This window comes from Pseudophryne corroboree, chromosome 1, assembly GCF_028390025.1.
Source record: "Pseudophryne corroboree isolate aPseCor3 chromosome 1, aPseCor3.hap2, whole genome shotgun sequence".
Taxonomy (NCBI): Eukaryota; Metazoa; Chordata; class Amphibia; order Anura; family Myobatrachidae; genus Pseudophryne; species Pseudophryne corroboree.
The window spans coordinates 1,030,468,981-1,030,489,860 of record NC_086444.1 but is presented as its reverse complement, the minus strand read 5'-3'; positions in this window follow the sequence as shown (position 1 = coordinate 1,030,489,860).

Sequence of the window (20,880 nt, the reverse complement as noted above, 5' to 3'; positions counted from 1 at the left end):
GAACTGACCTCCCAATTACATTAATTGTAACCTCAGGCTTACTATCAAGGCTAATGATCAACTTTACTGGCTGCAAATTACAGGTGCGGCCCAAAATTCTTCATATATGATCCCTGATTACAATTTCGTGTGTCATAACTTTGCTCGTGTTCTTGTCTGGGGGGTCTGACTTTATGTGGGCTGTTACAGTTGCTGGCATAATGCCCTTCTCTTTTACAAAGATAACAAACCCTTGGCTTCCTCCATGTGCCAGTGGCCTGGGGTTTTGGTCGATTTGATGCCTCCTCTAGTGCTTGGATGCTCGTCACCATCAACCGCTCTCCCTGTGCTTCCCTGGTTCTTTGGATATTACGGTTATGCTCGATAGCGGACTCTCTTAATGCAGCCACCGAGATACCTCTCCAGTGAGGTAGAGAGGTTTGTACCCTGATTCTTAGTGTGTCTTTTAAGCCGTCCATTAATACGGACACAGCTACCTCCCTATGATGTACATTATCCTCAATGTCTGTGATCCCAGTGTATCTAGATATTTCCTGCAGTGCTCGAGGGAAATATTCCGCTGCCATTTCACCTTCTTTTTGTCTAATGGAGAAAATTTTGTTCCACTCGACAATAGTTGGGAAATATTCTCCTAATTGCAGATTGATTTGTCGTACATTCTTCTGGGTGTATTCCTCAGTGAGGGGTACGTCTGCGTCTAATCTACAATCAGTGATGAATTTTGCAGGATCAATGTTGGAAGGTAAACATACTCGTAGCACTGTTCGACAATCTTTGTTTGTGGGTTCTGCGGCGTTACCTAATTCTTTAATAAACCTCTGACATGCGGCTAGATCTCTCCTGGGATCAGGAAATTCAGACATAATTGTCCTCAATTCCATCCGGGACCAGGGACAATGCATAGCAATGTCTCTGACGGGAGTGACTCCCTGAGCGTCAGTCCTCCCATTGGGGACTGTGATCACTCTGACAGGATTTAGTTCAATTACACCATCTTGTGTTGACTCTACAATGTGAGGTGCAATTGTCTGTGCATGATATACAATACCATACTTACCTGTGGACACAACCTCACCTGACCCTCCGTTAGGGGGCTTGACTACTGCCTTTGCCGATTGGGACGTGCCCACCTGGGGGTCTCGTATGATGGCTGCTGGAAAAGGTGCCGACACCGTGCTGGGCTCACTTTCTTGCTTGTAATCCTGAGGGAAGTTTAACATGGGGTGCGACTTGAACGGGTTAGAATTTGTACATTTATCAGTTTTCCTTCTATCATTATTACATTTATTACAATTATTACATTTACTCTTATCATTAATAATACAGTTACTAAGTGCACAATTATCATCATATCCCAGTATGTCATTCTCTGCAGCCATTTGTTCTCCTGTTGCCATATGTTTCCTATTAGAGTGAGAACAACCTGTGTAAGTTAATTCCCTTTGTATCTCACCTTCCTGTTGCCATATCTGTAAACAATCATAATGTCTAATCCGTTGCTTCCCGGATTTTATGAGACAGATCCTTCTCCTTAAATTATGCAATACCTCTGAGTCAAAACTACCCATCCCAGGAAATGGTGCTTTATCCCCCACAGTCATTCGTGTCCATTCATCACAAAAGGTCTCAGTGTGGGGACCATACTTCCCCCACATTACTAACCGAGCAGACCCTCGGGGTCTGAAAATCTCTGCAGCCTGAACTCTGACTGCTAAACGTCCCTGTGTTGTGCACTTGGCTTCCATTGTGGACCTCTTCAACACAGAAAAACTTCCTAAAATGCACCAAACACAGTAGTCTACGGTGGGAGTTTTCCAAGCTCTTTCACCAGCTTCTTCTGCTCCGAGTACAACGAATCCGCCCCTTTTAGCAAACCCACGTAATCGTTGCAGGCCCTACCAGCGAAAATTCCTTACCTTTATATTTTACACAAATCACGCTTGCATGTGCTCCCTACAACACGCATGAGGGCAATTTAAATATACGACCTCATATCACGTTGCGTTATTGGTCACACATACAACCATGCGGTCCAATCGTACCACTTATAGATACTTGTTATCTATAAATGGTAGGATCACTGGAGTCTTCCTACTGTGCTCCACAACAGCCGGAGCGTAATACCACACTTCGTCGCATGTCTTCACCTAGACCGTGCTTCACCAAGACTTCACCAAGACTTCACCAAGAGGAGTTCAATACACTCATACTTTTTTTTCCTTTTTGCCCACACTATCATTCTATAGTTTTCTGATCAGAAAAAAAATAATCATTTCCCGTAATCTGATAGCTCTCCCCAGAGGCATTACAGTAAAGTAAGGTATTTAAACTAAATTTTGGAAACTGAACAAATGTGTGCTATTATCTTCGTGGCTTCCGTATCGCCTACTAAAACAATACTATCGTGTGATTTGTATTTAGTGGGCGTATCCGTACGCTTGTTGCGTAAACACGCCACGTGTGAAGGCCTTTGCGTTTGCGTACGTAATCTCACACGTTGCCCGAGACACGTATGCAAAAGGCCAGATACGCTCACAGTAACGCAGATAGCATGCTTCTATAAATGTAAACGATGTTCAACTATAATCGCTTACCGAACACCACACAGTATCTGCTATGCTGTGTGCGTGCTTTTACAATTACTCCCTTAAGTATTACTGTTTACTTTTAACTAAAATAACAGCAAATTTTCTCAGTACGTTATCAATGCAAATGGCAAACAGGAAGGTAAATAGGTGAAAATACACAGATACAATACAATTCTAAATTAATCTAATAACATACATTGATGTAAACACACACATATAATATTACATCTATGTACTAATCACTATTACATCTATGAGACCCATTCACTTATTCAGTGCTTCTAATTTGCATATGAATGTGCTTTTAACTGTCTGTGAAGGCGATTTCCTTCACTGCTGGGAAAAAAAACCCAGTTACACAGGTTAATTTGCATTTCAATGGCTTATCCTACAACAAGCAGAGAATCCTAGAATCTTGGAGGTAAAGAAGAGAGAGAGAAAAAAAAAACAACAACTTTGTTTTATCTCTGTGTGTCGTTCTTATATCAAATATTCATTTTACTATTAATTTTCATTAAGCCCTATCTGAACTATTTATAATTGCTTATGCATGGGTTAAATAAATGCATTGGAAACTCATAAATGGTGATTTATTTTTGACAAAGGATGGCTGATTATTTCTGAGTCAACTGAAAATCAGCCATTCAGGGAAAAAAAAATTTTATTGACCTTCCCAAAATGGCCGCTGCTCCTCCCCCTTCCACATCCATGAGGGTTACACAAAATGGAGGACAGACCATGCGGCTTCTTTTGTCACAAAGAAAATCATCATACAAGCCCCTGAAGTTATTTTAGGCCTGGGTTAAAAATAAAACTATCAAGCTATGCAGAGCGATTAAAATACTTTCAAACCTACTTAAACAGATAACAATCCAATCTGAATCAAACACAACATGACTCACCCGAACCCTGTTCTGCAACAATATGGTCAGATATGCAGAGTACAGGTGTGTGCGTGTGTTATATGTGTTGCGTGTGCAGTTGGCACCAAATAGAAATTAAAACCAGATTTAAAAAGACAATAGCTTAATGTTCTTACCTTCTTCGGATTCCACCAGCATCCCTACAAACCAAGAGAATCAGACGCAGATGCTCATCTGATCAGCACTACAAGATACCACCTTACCGCCCTTTGCTGATCGATAAAGTCTGCGCGTTTTCGCCTGACTGCGGATATGAGGTGGACCGGACGAGATCACCAATTGATAAAGCTAAATATTTACCTTGAACCTAAGCTATTTACTTATTATAGACAATGTACGCAATAGGCGCACGAGGTGCCGTAATGGTACACACTTAGCGTAGCAGACGCTAGGCCGTGGTCGAGACGCACGAGCGGCACGTTCGCTCATGGCTTACGCTTAGTATCGAGCACGCTACAGGCGGCCTGAGTACGGTAATGCTACGCTATTGGCGTAGCGGACGCTGTACAGCGAGAGTGGGATACGAGCGGCGCTGACGCTCACTGAATTACACACAGACAACCTTGTAACAACACACTGTAAGGGTATGCTTATGCTGTAAACCTTAGTACTATAGTATTACCACAATGTAACGCTGATTAACCCTGATAATATGAAAGCTGTTTGAGCGATTAAGACGCTCAGAAACCCTTTATAATAACTAGTGAAACACACACTGCTTGCTAAGGTTCCAACACCTTTAAAGATGATTTTAGTAAGTAAAAGGGAAAAGAAAGCAGATTACAGCTTATACACTACAGTCCTAACATTAATATCTAAGCAGAATAACTAGTCATAAAATATACGATAGCAAGATGATCACAAATACTAACAAACAGAGAGAGAATAAATGGCAAACATATGAGGATAACAAAATGGCCACAGAGAACTTACACACGTGGGAATGAATCGCAAGCGCAATCCTGGAAACCAGCCCACAGTTAATCAATGATGAAAACCTTTGTAGAGAGAGTGAGCTGGCCCAGCAATGGTGATCCTTATATTTACAGCCTACATTCACAATACAATGGTCCCTACAATCTCATTGTTCATTGGACACAGGAATTTGTCTCTGCACTATAACAAAGGTCATAGGTGGGTTCGTACGGGGGGGGGGGGATGTGTCTCTCTCCAACTGCTCAGGCGGGAGGTATCCTCTGGATTCCTCCTGCATGTGTAATTAAACTGCAAATACTGTAAATGTCCATAAACTTCTTTTAAACATAACTATACGCAGGAGCGATTAATCTCTTCCTAACCAACACCGGAATGTTTCTAATAAAATTCTCTTCAGTTAGGTACTAGACACCACCGTTCAACCTTTGCCTGACCCTTCATATCATACAAAGAGGAATTCCCATGTCCCCGAACCATTTACACTAAACATGCTCGCAGATATGATTAAGGGGAATATGATCTACAAAACACACTATAAAGGTTAAATATGCTGCGATCGAGTCGCCCGCTAGTCGCTCACAAACACCGCCGTAAATACACATCTCCGTGCGCAGGCGATGTCGGAGCGTCCCTTACGCAACCTGAGGGGATGCGTACGCACGGGGGAGTTGGTGCACGAGCAGCGGGCACGTGCATTGGGGTTAGTACAAGGCAATAGTGAATCATGATATTTTTCGACTTTGACAGGAAATATACTCCTAACTGCAGGTTGATACGTTTTACATTGTCCTGATTGTACTCATCAGTGAGAGGTACCTCTTCATCTAACCTTCAATCAGTGATAAATTTCGCAGAGTCGATATTGGGGGGCAAGCATGCCCTCAGCAATGTCCACCAATCTTTGTTATTGGGTTCTGCGGAGTTACCTAATTCTCTAATGAACCTTTGGCTTGCAACTAGATCTTTCCTAGGATCAGGGAATTCAGACATAATTGTTCTTAATTCTGTCCGGGAAAAGGGACAATGCATTGCAATGTTCCTGACGGGAGTAACTCCTGTAGCGTCAATTTTTCCATTTGGGACTGCAATTACCCTGACAGGATTAAGTTCAATCACATCACTCTGGGTTGATTCTACAATGTGTGGTGTAATTGTTTCTGCATAATGTACAGTACCGTACTTACCTGCGGACACGACCTCACCTGTCCCTACACTAGGGGCCTTTGCCACTCCTCTTACTGGTTGGGCCGTGCCCACTGTAGTCTCTCTTATGGTGGCTGCTAGAGAGAGTGCCGATATTGTGGTAGGCTCATCTTCCTGGTCGCAGTCCTGAGGGAAGTTTAACACAGGATACAACTTGCACGGGTTAACATTGGCATCAATACACTTATCTACTTTACTCTTATCATTTATACATTTATTAAGTGCACTTTTATCATATACCAGTATGCCATTCTCTGTAGCCACTTTCTCTCCTGTTATGTATGGTGGTGTTGGTGCGGTAGCTATCAGTTTTCTGATAGGATTGGAACCAGCTGCTTGAGCTAATCCTCTTTGTATCTCGCCTTCCTGTTGCCATAACTGTAAATAATCATAATGTCTAATCCGTTGCTTGCCGGACTTTATTAGACATATCCTTCTCCTTAAATTTTGCAAAACCTCAGGATTAAAACTGCCTACCCTGGGAAACTTCTCCCCATCGTTCACAGTCATACGTTCCCACTCATTGCATAAAACCTCTGCGTGTGATCCATATTTTTCACACATTATGTACCTCGCCGACCCGGCTGGCCGCGGAATAATATCAACCTGAACCTTGGTTGATCGTCCCTTACTTGAGCAACTGGCCCCCATTCTTTGCAGGTATTGCCTTCTCAGCGAATTCCTACAAAAACCACGTTCCCAGAGGTAAGGCGACGGTGAAAGTCCAACGAGTGCCTTCACCCACTCTCGCCCACGTCGACCAATATGCCCACACACTGCTTCAGCGCTGGCGTACTCAACCCAGGGCCCCTATGTGACCTCTACTTACTGGGGCGTGTGGGAGTATGCTACTCTCCCCAGTAAGTATCAGTTGCTGGAGAATTCCTGAGTGAACAGCGAACCTCCCTTAAAATAAAAAAAACCTACACAAATCACGTTAGAATGTACAAATAGTGTTTATGATCCCGCAAAACGTACGCAAATTGCGTAATGGGTATCAAGGTAACCAACTAATGCACACAATTACATGCGGTACAGTCGCAATGCGTATAAGTAACTATTACTTATCCGCAGAATGACCAGCGGAATCGGTTGGTTAGGCTGCGAAACCTTCAGCCGGAGCGTATTCTCAAAACGGGCCTATATGGGTACTGCGCCAACCCCCAAGGTTGCGCTCACTACCTCTGACCTTTCTTAAGTTAGGGTCTTCAGAAACTTCGTATAGGTACTTTTAACGGCTTTCTGACTTTCGCGGACCTTCTGGTCTGCTGTAACACTAATTGCTCCTCTTACCTTATTCACTTTTAACGTGAGATGGCCTTCTCCCACGCCACCACGTGTTCACTTCACGGGTATCCTTCTACGAGATCTCGATTTTTCTCAAGGTTTACACCAAAAAAAACTTTACTTGCATACACATGCTCTTTCACTTCATATATACTTTGATTTTTCTGTACAGAAAATTTCTTTCATTCAGGTAACACAGGCTAAGCCCAGAGGTAATGCAACGAGAGGAGGATCTTTTTAAACTAAATTTTGGAAACTGAACAAATTTGTGCTATTATCTCGTGGCTTCCGTATCTACTACTAAAACAATGCTATCGTGTGATTTGTATTTAGTGGGCGTATCCGTACGCACGTTGCGTGATATACGCCACGTGTGTAGGCCTTTGCGTTGCGTACGCTGTCTCGCACTCGGTCAGAGACACGTGTACACAGGCCGGATACGTCCGCAGTAACACAAATAACACGCTTCTATAAATGCAAACGATATTTAACTATAATCGTTTACCAAACACCACACAGTATGTCCTTTATAACCTTTATAACTGGGTCAGGCTGCGTGCGTGTTTTACAATTACTCCCTTAAGTATTACTTTTACTTTTAACTAAATAGCACACATTTTCTCAGCACGTGATCAATGCTAATGGCAAACAGAAAGGTAGATATGTGAAAATACGCAAATGGAAATACAAGTGTGTGCGTGTGTTGCGTGCGCAATTTTCACCAATTCAGAAATTTAAACAGATTTAAAAGATAATAGCTTAACGTTCTTACCTTTCGGTTCCGGATCCCACCAGCATCCCTACAAACCAAGCGGAGCAGACGCTTATCTAATCAGCACTTACCGTATCCCCAACCACCAAACGGCTAACAGGGGATACTTGCTGATGGATAAAGTCTGCTTGGTTCCGGTTGACTGCGGATATGAGGAGGCCCGGACGATGCCCCCAATTGATAAAGTCAGTTATTACCTAAAAACATTAAGCTATATTCTATTATGGACTAAGTACGCTATTATCGCACTGCGTACCGTAAGGGTACGCACTCAGCGTAGCAGACGCTAGGCCGTGGGCGCGACGCACGAGCGAAACGCACGCTCACAGAATGTTACACAGTAACCCTTAGTAACAACACACCTTAAGGGTACGCTTTACACTTTAAACCTTGGCAATGAAATACTATAACGCTGTAATACTTATTAACCTTGATAATATGAGAAGCTGTTTGAGCGATTGAGACGCTCAGAAAACCCTTTACAGTAACTAGTGAAAACACAAGACCTGGTTAGGATATAAAAACCACTTAGGCTCTAACACCCAGTGGATAATTCTATTTGAGTAAAAGGGGAAAAACAGTACAGCTTATACACTACAAAACTAACATAAAAACCTAAACAGAATAATGAGGAATAATATGAACAATAGCGAACGATCGCAAATACAAGAAAACAGAATGAGTACACAATGAGAACAAATGGCAAACACAGAGGATAACAAAATGGCTACAGAGAACTTACACACGTGGGAATGATTCGCAGGCGCGTCCTGAATCCAGCCCTCAGCCTTCAATGTGAAAACCTTGCAGAGAGAGTGAGTGACTGGACAGGCAATGGTGGTCTTTATATACACAACATACAGTAACAATACGATGGTCCCTATAATCTCATGGTTCATTGGACACAGGAATGTGTCTCTGCATTATAACAAAAGGTCATAGGTGGGTTCGAAACAGGTGGGCTGTGCCTTTCTCCAACTGCTCAGGTGGGAGGTATCCTTAGGATTCCCGCCGCATGGGTAATGAACAGCAAATACAGTAAATATCTATAAACTACTTTTGTACATAACTATGCGCAGGAGCGAGCAATCTCTTCCTAACCAACACCGAAATGTCACCAATAAAATACTCTACAGCTGGATACTAGACACCACCGTTCTACCTTTATCTGACCCTTCTTATCATGCAAAGAGGAATTTCTCTGTCCAAGAACCGTTTAAACTAAACATACTTTCTGACATTGTTAAGGGGAATATTATCTATAAAACACACTATGTGGGTAAAATATGTTATGATCGAGTCGCCCGCTAGACGCTCACAAACCCTACCGTAAATGCGCATACACCGCGCGTGATCGCCGGAACGATTTTACGCAAATTGCGGATATGTGCACGCACGGCAGGGCGTGTGCACGTGCAGCGGGCATGTGCATGAGGGGTTAGTACAAGGCATATGTATCAGGATATTTTTCGACTTTGACACTATAAACAAAGAGGCATGGAATAGGGGGAGAGGGGGGATTTACTATACACAAAGAGGCATAGAATAGGGCGGGTATACTATACACGAAGAGAGGCATAGAATGGGGGGAGGTACACAGAAAGAGACACATAGAATAGGGGGGGTATACACAGAGCAGAGGCAAGTCGCCCCCGCTACTTTTGTTGTAGTAAAACTGTATTTATATCCGAGTGCCGCCACAATTGTGAGTGTGTGTGTGTGTATATTATATATATATATATATATATATATATATATATGAATTTTGGCTCATGCAGTGTGCTTTAATGTGAATTTCGGGTCATCCCGTGTGCTATAATGTGAATTTCGGCTCATCCTGTGTGCTACAATATGAATTTCGGCTCATCCTGTGTGCTATCATGTGAATTTCGGCTCATTCAGTGTGCTTTAATGTGAATTTCGGGTCATCCTGTGTGCTATAATGTGAATTTCGGGTCATCCTGTGTGCTATAATGTGAATTTCGGGTCATCCTGCGTGCTTTAATGTGAATTTTGGGTCATTCAGTGTGCTATAATGTGAATTTCGGGTCATCCTGTGTGCTATAATATGAATTTCGGCTCATCCTGTGTGCTATAATATGAATTTCGGCTCATTCAGTGTGCTTTAATGTTAATTTTCGGGTCATCCTGTGTGCTATCATGTGAATTTTGGCTCATCCTTTGTGCTATCATGTTAATTTCGGCTCATTCAGTGTGCTTTAATGTGAATTTCGGGTCATCCTGTGTGCTATAATGTGAATTTCGGGTCATCCTGTGTTCTATAATGTGAATTTCGGCTCATTCAGTGTGCTTTAATGTGAATTTCGGGTCATCCTGTGTGCTATAATGTGAAAGGTCTAGTATTAAATAGTATAAGAATAGTATAAGGTCTAGTACTAGTATTACCAGTACTAGATAGTATAAGGGGTCCTACTACACTGAAGGACACCCCCCCTTTTGAGTGGCCACGCCCCCTTTTTCAGAGCGCGCCTTTGGCGCGCGCATAATTACACCCTTCACTTTTCCATACCCTTACTTCAAAACTTCCACTTCAACCACTACACCTACATCTATACATACACATCCAGACATCTTTATACACAGTGACACCTATTTGTGTAGGAGATGATGATGGTAAGGTTCATGTGGAATTATAAAGAATGTTCCCAGTATGACATGAAACAGCTGGCGTGTCATGTTGGCACATCCTAGTTTCAGTGTTCACGCCCCCCTCATTGCCATTTTTTTCAGAGTGTGCCAGTGGCGTGCGCACATACTTTCCTTTTGTATTTTTTTTTTTTTTTTTGGGGGGGGGGAGGCGCCATTATTGATCTTGCCCTGGGCTCCAAAAACCCTAGTTACGCCTCTGGTGCCAGCTACACATGACATGCCTCGCAGCCGTGCCAGCTACACATGACATGCCCCGCAGCCGTGCCAGCTACACATGACATGCCCCCCAGCAGTGTCAGCTACACACAATATACCCCCCAGCAGTGCCAGCTACACATGATAGTGTTCACTTTTTAGGGCAGGGTGCTGATCACAGGGAGGGCACATTTTGAAATTAGGAGGGCAAAATGATGTACATACTGTAAATGCTTGGTGCTCCCCTACCTACATGCTAAAGAATGGACAGTGCGCGCCGAAGGCGCGCAGCAAAAATTTAGGGGCATTGCTTCGTGGGGAAGGTGCGTGGCCACATAATAGTGGCAATTCGCATTACACCACACAGTAGTGCAGCTAATACAGATTGCGCCAGACAGAGCACTGAGACACTTTGCGCCAGGCAGAGCACTGAGACACATTGCCTAGCGGGAACACTACATGATATGCTCCCCAGCCGTGCCAGCTACACGTGACATGCTCCATAGCAGTGCCAGCAACACGTGACATGCCCCCCAGCAGTGTCAGCAACACGTGACATGCCCCCCAGCAGTGCCAGCAACACGTGACATGCCCCCCAGCAGTGCCAGATACACATGACATGCCCCCTAGCAGTGCCAGATACACATGACATGCCCCCCAGCAATGCCAGATACATAAATGGCCACACAGTGCCAGATATGTCCCCACAGTGCCAGATACATAAATGCCCCCCAGCAGTGCCAGATACATAAATGCCCCCCAGCAGTGCCAGATACATAAATGCCCCCACAGTGCCAGATACATAAATGCCCCCTCAGTGCAGATATGACCCCACAGTGCCAGATACAAAAATGCCCCCACAGTGCCAGATATACCCCCACAGTGCCAGATAAATAAATGCCCCTACAGTGCAGATATGCCCCCACAGTGCCAGATACATAAATGCCCCCACAGTGCCAGATACATAAATGCCCCCACAGTGCAAGATACAAAAATGCCCCCACAGTGCCAGATACAAAAATGCCCCCACAGTGCCAGATAAATAAATGCCCCCACAGTGCCAGATAAATAAATGCCCTCACAGTGCCAGATAAATAAATGCCCCCACAGTGCCAGATAAATAAATGCCCTCACAGTGCCAGATAAATAAATGCCCCCACAGTGCCAGATAAATAAATGCCCCCACAGTGTCAGATAAATAAATGCCCCCACAGTGCCAGATAAATGCCCCCACAGTGCCAGATAAATAAGTGCCCCCACAGTGCCAGATAAATAAGTGCCCCCACAGTACAGATATACCCCCACAGTGCCAGATACATAAATGCCCCCACAGTGCCGATATGCCCCCACAGTGCCAGATACATAAATGCCCCCACAGTGCCAGATACATAAATGCCCCCACAGTGCAGATACATAAATGCCCCCACAGCGCAGATATGCCCCACAGTGCCAGATATGCCCCCACAGTGCCAGATACATAAATGCCCCCACAGTGCAGATATGCCCCCACAGTGCAAGATACATAAATGCCCCCCACAGTGCAGCTGACCCGACAGTGCCAGATATGCCCCCACAGTGACAGATCCGTTTATGCCCCCACAGTGCCAGATATGCCCCCACAGTGACAGATCCATAAATGCCCCCCCCAGTGCAGATGACCCCACAGTGCCAGATATGCCCCCACAGTGCAGATATGCCCCCACAGTGCCAGATACATAAATGCCCCCACAGTGCAAGATGCATAAATGCCCCCCACAGTGCAGCTGACCCCACAGTGCCAGACGCCAGCGCCGCGCACATATCGTGCACCACAGTTAAAGGCCGGGGAGAGCTGCACAGCAGGGTCGGCTCCAGGTACGAATATGGCGGCGCCCGCGCGGCGCCCATTAAGGGTGGCGCCCTGCGCGGCCGCTCTATTCGAACATGCCTGGAGCCGGCCCTGTTTCCCAGGGATACAGACTGGAGTTTCTGGAGCTTCCACCTCACAGATTCTTCAAATCAGGCTTACCAGCTTCACAAGGGCAAGTATAACCTTACAGGATGCCATTCAAAAACTAGTACAGACTCAGGTCATTGTTCCAGTTCCACCTCATCTGCGCAACAAAGGGTACTATTCCAACTTGTTTGTGTTACCGAAACCGGACGGTTCGGTGAGACCGATTTTGAATCTAAAATCGTTGAACCCGTACTTACGAGTATTAAAATTCAAGATGGAGTCTCTGAGAGCGGTGATCTCAGGTCTGGAGGAGGGGGAATTCCTAGTGTCTCTGGCTATCAAGGATGTGTACCTTCACATGCCAATCTGGCCGCCTCACCAAGCTTATCTACACTTTGCACTACAGGACTGTCACTACCAGTTCCAGGCCCTACCATTTGGTCTCTCCACAGCACCGAGGGTGTTCACCAAGGTGATGGCAGAGATGGTACTAAATGGATCCCCAGTATCCTCTGCGGACTATGAGAAAAGGATTTACTGGTAGGTAATGAAAATCCTATTTTCTTTTGCTATGAGTCTGAATACGGTTAAAATCTTATATGAGGTAATGCAGTAATATGTTTCTCCTACATACTTGAAATGTATTAGTAATTGATTATGTGCTCTTATTGCTTATTATACTAAAGTATAACCTGTGACTGACTGCTAGTGTTATTGCTGACTTTACTATAATTCTGTCAGTTTTTTCTGTCTATTCCAATCCTCAATGCTGGTGCAAAGCAGGGTAGGGTCGGATTGTATGTCACTTTAACAAAACTTAAACTGATTAAAGTCACAAATTGTGTATTACACTGTGAAAGTGTAAGATTATTTATCATGTCTAAGAGCGGCAAAGGAGAGGAAAATACACTCACAGCAGCACCAACACTCATATCATGTTTGTCTTGCAAAGCTGAATTAACCTCTCAGGATCTGGTTCAGGATGGTTTGTGTGCAAATTGTTTTAGCTTTCACCAAGGTCTCTTGAAAAATAGACAGACACAGGTGCAAGTTGATCGCCCATGGGCTATGTTTGCACAGACATCCATTATAGCTGAGTGGATAATTCAGAATTCTGTACCATGGATAGGTTACAATATTAACCCTTACATGCAGCATTCCACCTGCGGTTTATCACTTCCAGCAGGGAAAGTAGCATCCTCTCAATGGAAGCAGGCTGAAAGGCCAGTGGTAATTAAATCACACAGACATGAAACAACATCTTCACAGTCTACACATGTTTCAGATGAGGATTCATTGGAGGATGAGGACTCATTACACTTTGATTCTGCATACGAAGATGAGAAAAAAGGGCTCAGCTCAGTGGACATATCTGAGTTAATTAATGCAATAAAAGCCTTCTATCCTTGGAAAAATCAGCAGAGCCTGTGTTAAAATCCAAGGCACCTGTGTTTAAACGTCCCAAAACAGTTAAGACTGAATTTCCTGGGTCAGATCAGCTGATGGAAATTATGAAAAAGGCTTGGGCTATGCCCAGTAAGAAATTTTGAATTCCTAGGAAATGGAATTCCAATTATCCTCTTCCAGCTGGGAATTGTTTAAAGAGGGAGGTGGCCCCCAAACTAGATACGCATGTTATTCTTTTAGTGTAAAAATCTACATTACCTCTGCCTTCAACATCATTAAATGATGTCACGGATAGGAGAAAGTTTTTAGAAAACCATCCTATTTTTTCCCTGTCTGGGGCAATCATAAGACCAGCCATGGCTTCAGCCTGGATGGCTAAAGCAGTGGCTGCCTGGGCTGATGCATTGGAAGGGGATCTTTCAATGGCATCTAGAGAGCAAAAGTCCCATGTTGCACATTTCAAACAGGCTGCAATGTTTTTGGAAGAAGCAGCCTTGGATATGGGTACTCTCAGGCATCAGCTTTAGCAGTAGCCGCTCGCAGAGCAGTTTGGCTACGTACATGAAAAGCTGATTCAGAATCCAAAAAGGTTTTGGAGTCTTTATCTTATTCTGTAGATATTCTTTTTGGTAAAGAATTAAACAGTATTTTGGAGTCAGAAGCAGCCTCCAAGAAAGTAAAGTTCCCTTCCACATACAAATTCAAGCCTAAAGTTCCAGCTTTTTGGCCCTTTCGGTCTCAAGGAAAAGGAAAAGGTTATGGCAAACAGTCCCAATACAACAAGTCTGGTAAGACTAAAAAGCATTGGGCTACCAGAGGACCGGTTTCTAAAACAGAAGATAAGCCATCAGCCTGATGGTGCGGGTCTCCACCTGGGGGATCCCAGGGTGGGAGGCCGACTTCTTCAATTTGCACAGATCTGGCAGCAGTCTACCACATGCCTGGGTGCAAGAAGCGGTTATGCATTTGCTTTCAAGAAGCTCCCTCCTCAAAGGTTTTTTTGTACTAGCCGTCTTTAGTAGAGACGAAGGCCAGGGCTTTGCAAGAGGCAGTTCAGAAGTTGCTTCAGTCAGGAGCAATCATTCCAGTTCCTCCTGGACAATGAGGACAGGGTTTGTACTCCAACCTGTTTCTAGTCCAGATGCCAATTAGGTAATTCCAGCCCATACTCAATCTCAAAGTGCTGTACAAGTACATTTGGGTGCCTCAGTTTCATATGGAAAATTTACGTTCCATCATTTTGGCCATGGAGCCAGGGGATTTAATGGTATCCCTGGACATCCAGGATGCTTACCTACATGTTAAAATAGCCCTGATGCTTCAGCACTATCTCAGGTTCACTATCCTCCAACATAATTTTCAGTTCCTGGCCCTGCCATTCGGATTGTCCACAGCCCCCAGAGTATTTACCAAAATTATAGTGATAATGGCCGCTTATCTCCGCCAGCAGGGAATAAGAATTTTTCCATACCTTGATGATCTACTGAGCACCGGTAATACAGTACTAAGTCTATATCTACCTTTTGAGTATGAATAGTTGGATAAGTGCCTAATGTATATGAATCTGAAAATTATTACTGTTGTTTTCTCTTACGTCCTAGAGGATACTGGGGATCCATTTAGGACGATGGGGTATAGATGGGCCCACTAGAAGCCATGGGCACTGTAAGGATTTGATAGTGTGGGCTGGCTCCTCCCTCTATGTCCCTCCTACCAGACTCAGTTTAGAAAATATGCCCGGAGGAGCCGGTCACGCTTATGGAAGCTCCTGAAGAGTTTTCTGCATTTATTTTTCTGTTTGTTATTTTCAGGCAGGACTGGTTGGCACCAGCCTGCCTGCTTCTTGAGACTTAGGGGGGGCCCAAAGGGTTAATGGTCCCATTCCCCACTGACAGGACACTAGCTCCTGAGGAAACTATTTGCAAGCCCCACCACGGCGAGCATACATTCCCACAGCACGCCACCACCCCTAACAGAGCCAGAAGAAAGAAGAGTGGTGAGTACTAAGCCGGCATCCCAGCTAGCGGGTCGCCGGCCATTATGGTGGCACGAGGGTACGGAGACGCACAGCTTCTAACCGGGGTGGACTGCATCTCCAGACACAGTACACAACTGCGTCTCAGTACACTGTACACAGTACCCAGTACCCAAACTTGCAAACACAGCCTTAAAACGGTTCTGCTCCATCTTAAGCACAAAAATGACCTCAGCCAGCATGCCATTGAAGGGGCGGGGCTTCACTACGAGAGGATCCAGCAGCTCACCAGCGCCATTTTCCCTCTGCAGTGGACACAGATGCTGACTGAGAGGAACGCGCAGCTCCTCCGGTGTGACTCCAGTTTACCTCTGCGGTGCCAGGGGGTCATAGCAGGGGGGGAGCGATATTAGTCTACTAAGTCCGCAATCTGGGTACTATGGGGGTCATTCCGAGTTGATCGCTGGCTAGCTACTCTTTGCAGCCATGCGAACGCATGGTCGCCGCCCACTGGGGAGTGTATATTTGCTGTGCAAGGGTGTGATCGCATGTGCAGCCGAGCGGTACAAAAATAGTTTGTGCAGTTTCTGAGTAGCTCAGAACTTACTCAGCCCTTGCGATCACTTCAGCCTTTCAGGTCCCGGAATTGACGTCAGACACCCGCCCTGTAAACACTTGGACACACCTACGTTTTTCCAAACACTCCCAGAAAACGATCAGTTGCCACCCAGTAACGCCTACTTCCTGTCAATCTCCTTGCGATCGGCTGTGCGAATGGATTCTTCGTTAAATCCATCGCACAGTAACAATCTGCTTTGTACCCGTACGACGTGCCTTTGCATTGTGGTGCATACGCATGCGCAGTAGTGACCTGATCGCTGTGCTCCGAAAAACGTCAGCTTGCGATCAAGTCAGAATGACCCCCTTAGTCTGCGACCTGGCTAAGCTTGGCATTAGTGATAAGGGCACTGTGGGCTGGCTCCAAAATACTCTGTGTCTCCCTGGAAGGGCTCTTTGTGGGTTAATTGTGCTTTTAACCTTTCCTGTGTGTGTGTGTGCTGTCACGTTTACATTATGTCAGGCAAAGAGTGTGTTTCATGTACGGCGGAGTGTTCCTCTTCCCCAGAGAGCTCACTACTCTGTACTCTGTGTAGTGCACCTTCTCAGGCTAGCAGGGCTGAACCAGTGTGGCTGGATTCCCTCAAAGGAATGATTTCTAATATCTCTAATAAATTGTCCCGAAATTAGAAATAGACGCAATATGGAGACAGACATGGAGGAGGGGGAGGTGGATTCAGAATGGGGGGACGCTGCTCTGTCACAGGAAATACCAGCTCTTATAGAGGCTATCAGAGATGTGCTACAAATCCTGATAAGGTGATAGAGGAGTGTGAGGAATATTATTTTAATGTAAAAAAGAAGTCCTCAGTCACTTTTCCTGTGTCAAAGGAATTGAATACCCTGTTTGAAGAACCGTGGGTAAATCCTGATAAGAAAATTCAAATCCCTAAAAGGTTACTCTTATCTTTTCCTTTTCCTCCTGAGGATAGGAAAAAATGGGAAAGTCCACCTATAGTGGATGCATCTGTGTCCAGGTTGTCACGGAAGATTGTGCTACCCATCCCTGGTGTAGCCTCCCTGAAGGACGCTGCTGATCGTAAGATTGAGACTACATTTAAATCCTTATACACAGCGGCTGGGGTGGATCAGAAACCCACTATAGCATGTACGTGGATTACTAAAGCCATTGCTAAATGGTCAGGTAATCTTATTGAAGGGTTGGATTCCTTATCTAGGGAGGAGATTGTGTTACTCCTGCAACATATACAGGACTCTGCAAAGTTTATGGTGGAAGCTATAAAAGAAGTAGGTTTGCTTAATGCACGCACCACTGCTATGGCAGTGTCAACACGCAGGGGCTTGTGGTTACGTCAGTAGACTGCAGACGCGGACTCCAGGAAAGGCGTGGAAGGCCTACCCTTCACAGGATAGACCTTATTTGGAGATGAACTGGACAAATGGATCACCAAAGCTACTGCGGGTAAGTCCACATATCTTCCTTCTGCAGCTCTCCCAACCAGGAAGACCTACTCAGGACCTACCCTACAGTCCTTTCGGACTGACAAGTTTAAGGGCAAAGTCAGAGGATCTTCTACTACCACCAGAGGCGCTAGAGGTAAACCAAGCAAACCAGCAGCTGCTGGTTCTCAGGCACAGAGCTCCAGTTCTGCTTCCTCAAAGCCTTCTGCATGATGATGGACCGCATGGCCTGGAAGACGGGCATGTGGGAGCCCGACTAAAGAATTTCAGTCACATCTGGACAACATCATATTTCCCAGGGATACAGACTGGAGTTTCTGGAGCTTCCACCTCACAGATTCTTCAAATCAGGCTTACCAGCTTCACAAGGGCAAGTATAACCTTACAGGATGCCATTCAAAAACTAGTACAGACTCAGGTCATTGTTCCAGTTCCACCTCATCTGCGCAACAAAGGGTACTATTCCAACTTGTTTGTGTTACCGAAACCGGACGGTTCGGTGAGACCGATTTTGAATCTAAAATCGTTGAACCCGTACTTACGAGTATTAAAATTCAAGATGGAGTCTCTGAGAGCGGTGATCTCAGGTCTGGAGGAGGGGGAATTCCTAGTGTCTCTAGCTATCAAGGATGTGTACCTTCACATGCCAATCTGGCCGCCTCACCAAGCTTATCTACACTTTGCACTACAGGACTGTCACTACCAGTTCCAGGCCCTACCATTTGGTCTCTCCACAGCACCGAGGGTGTTCACCAAGGTGATGGCAGAGATGGTACTAAATGGATCCCCAGTATCCTCTGCGGACTATGAGAAAAGGATTTACTGGTAGGTAATGAAAATCCTATTTTCTTTTGCTATGAGTCTGAATACGGTTAAAATCTTATATGAGGTAATGCAGTAATATGTTTCTCCTACATACTTGAAATGTATTAGTAATTGATTATGTGCTCTTATTGCTTATTATACTAAAGTATAACCTGTGACTGACTGCTAGTGTGATTGCCGACTTTACTATAATTCTGTCAGTTTTTTCTGTCTATTCCAATCCTCAATGCTGGTGCAAAGCAGGGTAGGGTCGGATTGTATGTCACTTTAACAAAACTTAAACTGATTAAAGTCACAAATTGTGTAGTACACTGTGAAAGTGCAAGATTATTTATCATGTCTAAGAGCGGCAAAGGTGAGGAAAATGCACTCACAGCAGCACCAACACTCATATCATGTTTGTCTTGCAAAGCTGAGTTAACCTCTCAGGATCTGGTTCAGGATGGTTTGTGTGCAAATTGTTTTAGCTTTCACCAAGGTCTCTTGAAAAATAGACAGACACAGGTGCAAGTTGATCGCCCATGGGCTATGTTTGCACAGACATCCAGTATAGCTGAGTGGATAATTCAGAATTCTGTACCAGGGATAGGTTACAATATTAACCCTTACATGCAGCATTCCACCTGCGGTTTATCACTTCCAGCAGGGAAAGTAGCATCCTCTCAATGGAAGCAGGCTGAAAGGCCAGTGGTAATTAAATCACACAGACATGAAACAACATCTTCACAGTCTACACATGTTTCAGATGAGGATTCATTGGAGGATGAGGACTTATTACACTTTGATTCTGCATACGAAGATGAGAAAAAAGGGCTCAGCTCAGTGGACATATCTGAGTTAATTAATGCAATAAAAGCCTTCTATCCTTGGAAAAATCAGCAGAGCCTGTGTTAAAATCCAAGGCACCTGTGTTTAAACGTCCCAAAACAGTTAAGACTGAATTTCCTGGGTCAGATCAGCTGATGGAAATTATGAAAAAGGCTTGGGCTATGCCCAGTAAGAAATTTTGAATTCCTAGGAAATGGAATTCCAATTATCCTCTTCCAGCTGGGAACTGTTTAAAGAGGGAGGTGGCCCCCAAACTAGATACGCATGTTATTCTTTTAGTGTAAAAATCTACATTACCTCTGCCTTCAACATCATTAAATGATGTCACGGCTAGGAGAAAGTTTTTAGAAAACCATCCTATTTTTTCCCTGTCTGGGGCAATCATAAGACCAGCCATGGCTTCAGCCTGGATGGCTAAAGCAGTGGCTGCCTGGGCTGATGCATTGGAAGGGGATCTTTCAATGGCATCTAGAGAGCAAAAGTCCCATGTTGCACATTTCAAACAGGCTGCAATGTTTTTGGAAGAAGCAGCCTTGGATATGGGTACAATTGCCTCTCAGGCATCAGCTTTAGCAGTAGCCGCTCGCAGAGCAGTTTGGCTACGTACATGAAAAGCTGATTCAGAATCCAAAAAGGTTTTGGAGTCTTTATCTTATTCTGTAGACATTCTTTTTGGTAAAGAATTAAACAGTATTTTGGAGTCAGAAGCAGCCTCCAAGAAAGTAAAGTTCCCTTCCACATACAAATTCAAGCCTAAAGTTCCAGCTTTTTGGCCCTTTCGGTCTCAAGGAAAAGGAAAAGGTTATGGCAAACAGTCCCAATACAACAAGTCTGGCAAGACTAAAAAGCATTGGGCTACCAGAGGACCGGTTTCTAAAACAGAAGATAAGCCATCAGCCTGATGGTGCGGGTCTCCACCTGGGGGATCCCAGGGTGGGAGGCAGACTTCTTCAATTTGCACAGATCTGGCAGCAGTCTACCACATGCCTGGGTGCAAGAAGCGGTTATGCATTTGCTTTCAAGAAGCTCCCTCCTCAAAGGTTTTTTTGTACTAGCCGTCTTTAGTAGAGACGAAGGCCAGGGCTTTGCAAGAGGCAGTTCAGAAGTTGCTTCAGTCAGGAGCAATCGTTCCAGTTCCTCCTGGACAATGAGGACAGGGTTTTTACTCCAACCTGTTTCTAGTCCAGAAGCCAATTAGGTCATTCCAGCCCATACTTAATCTCAAAGTGCTGTACAAGTACATTTGGGTGCCTCAGTTTCATATGGAAAATTTACGTTCCATCATTTTGGCCATG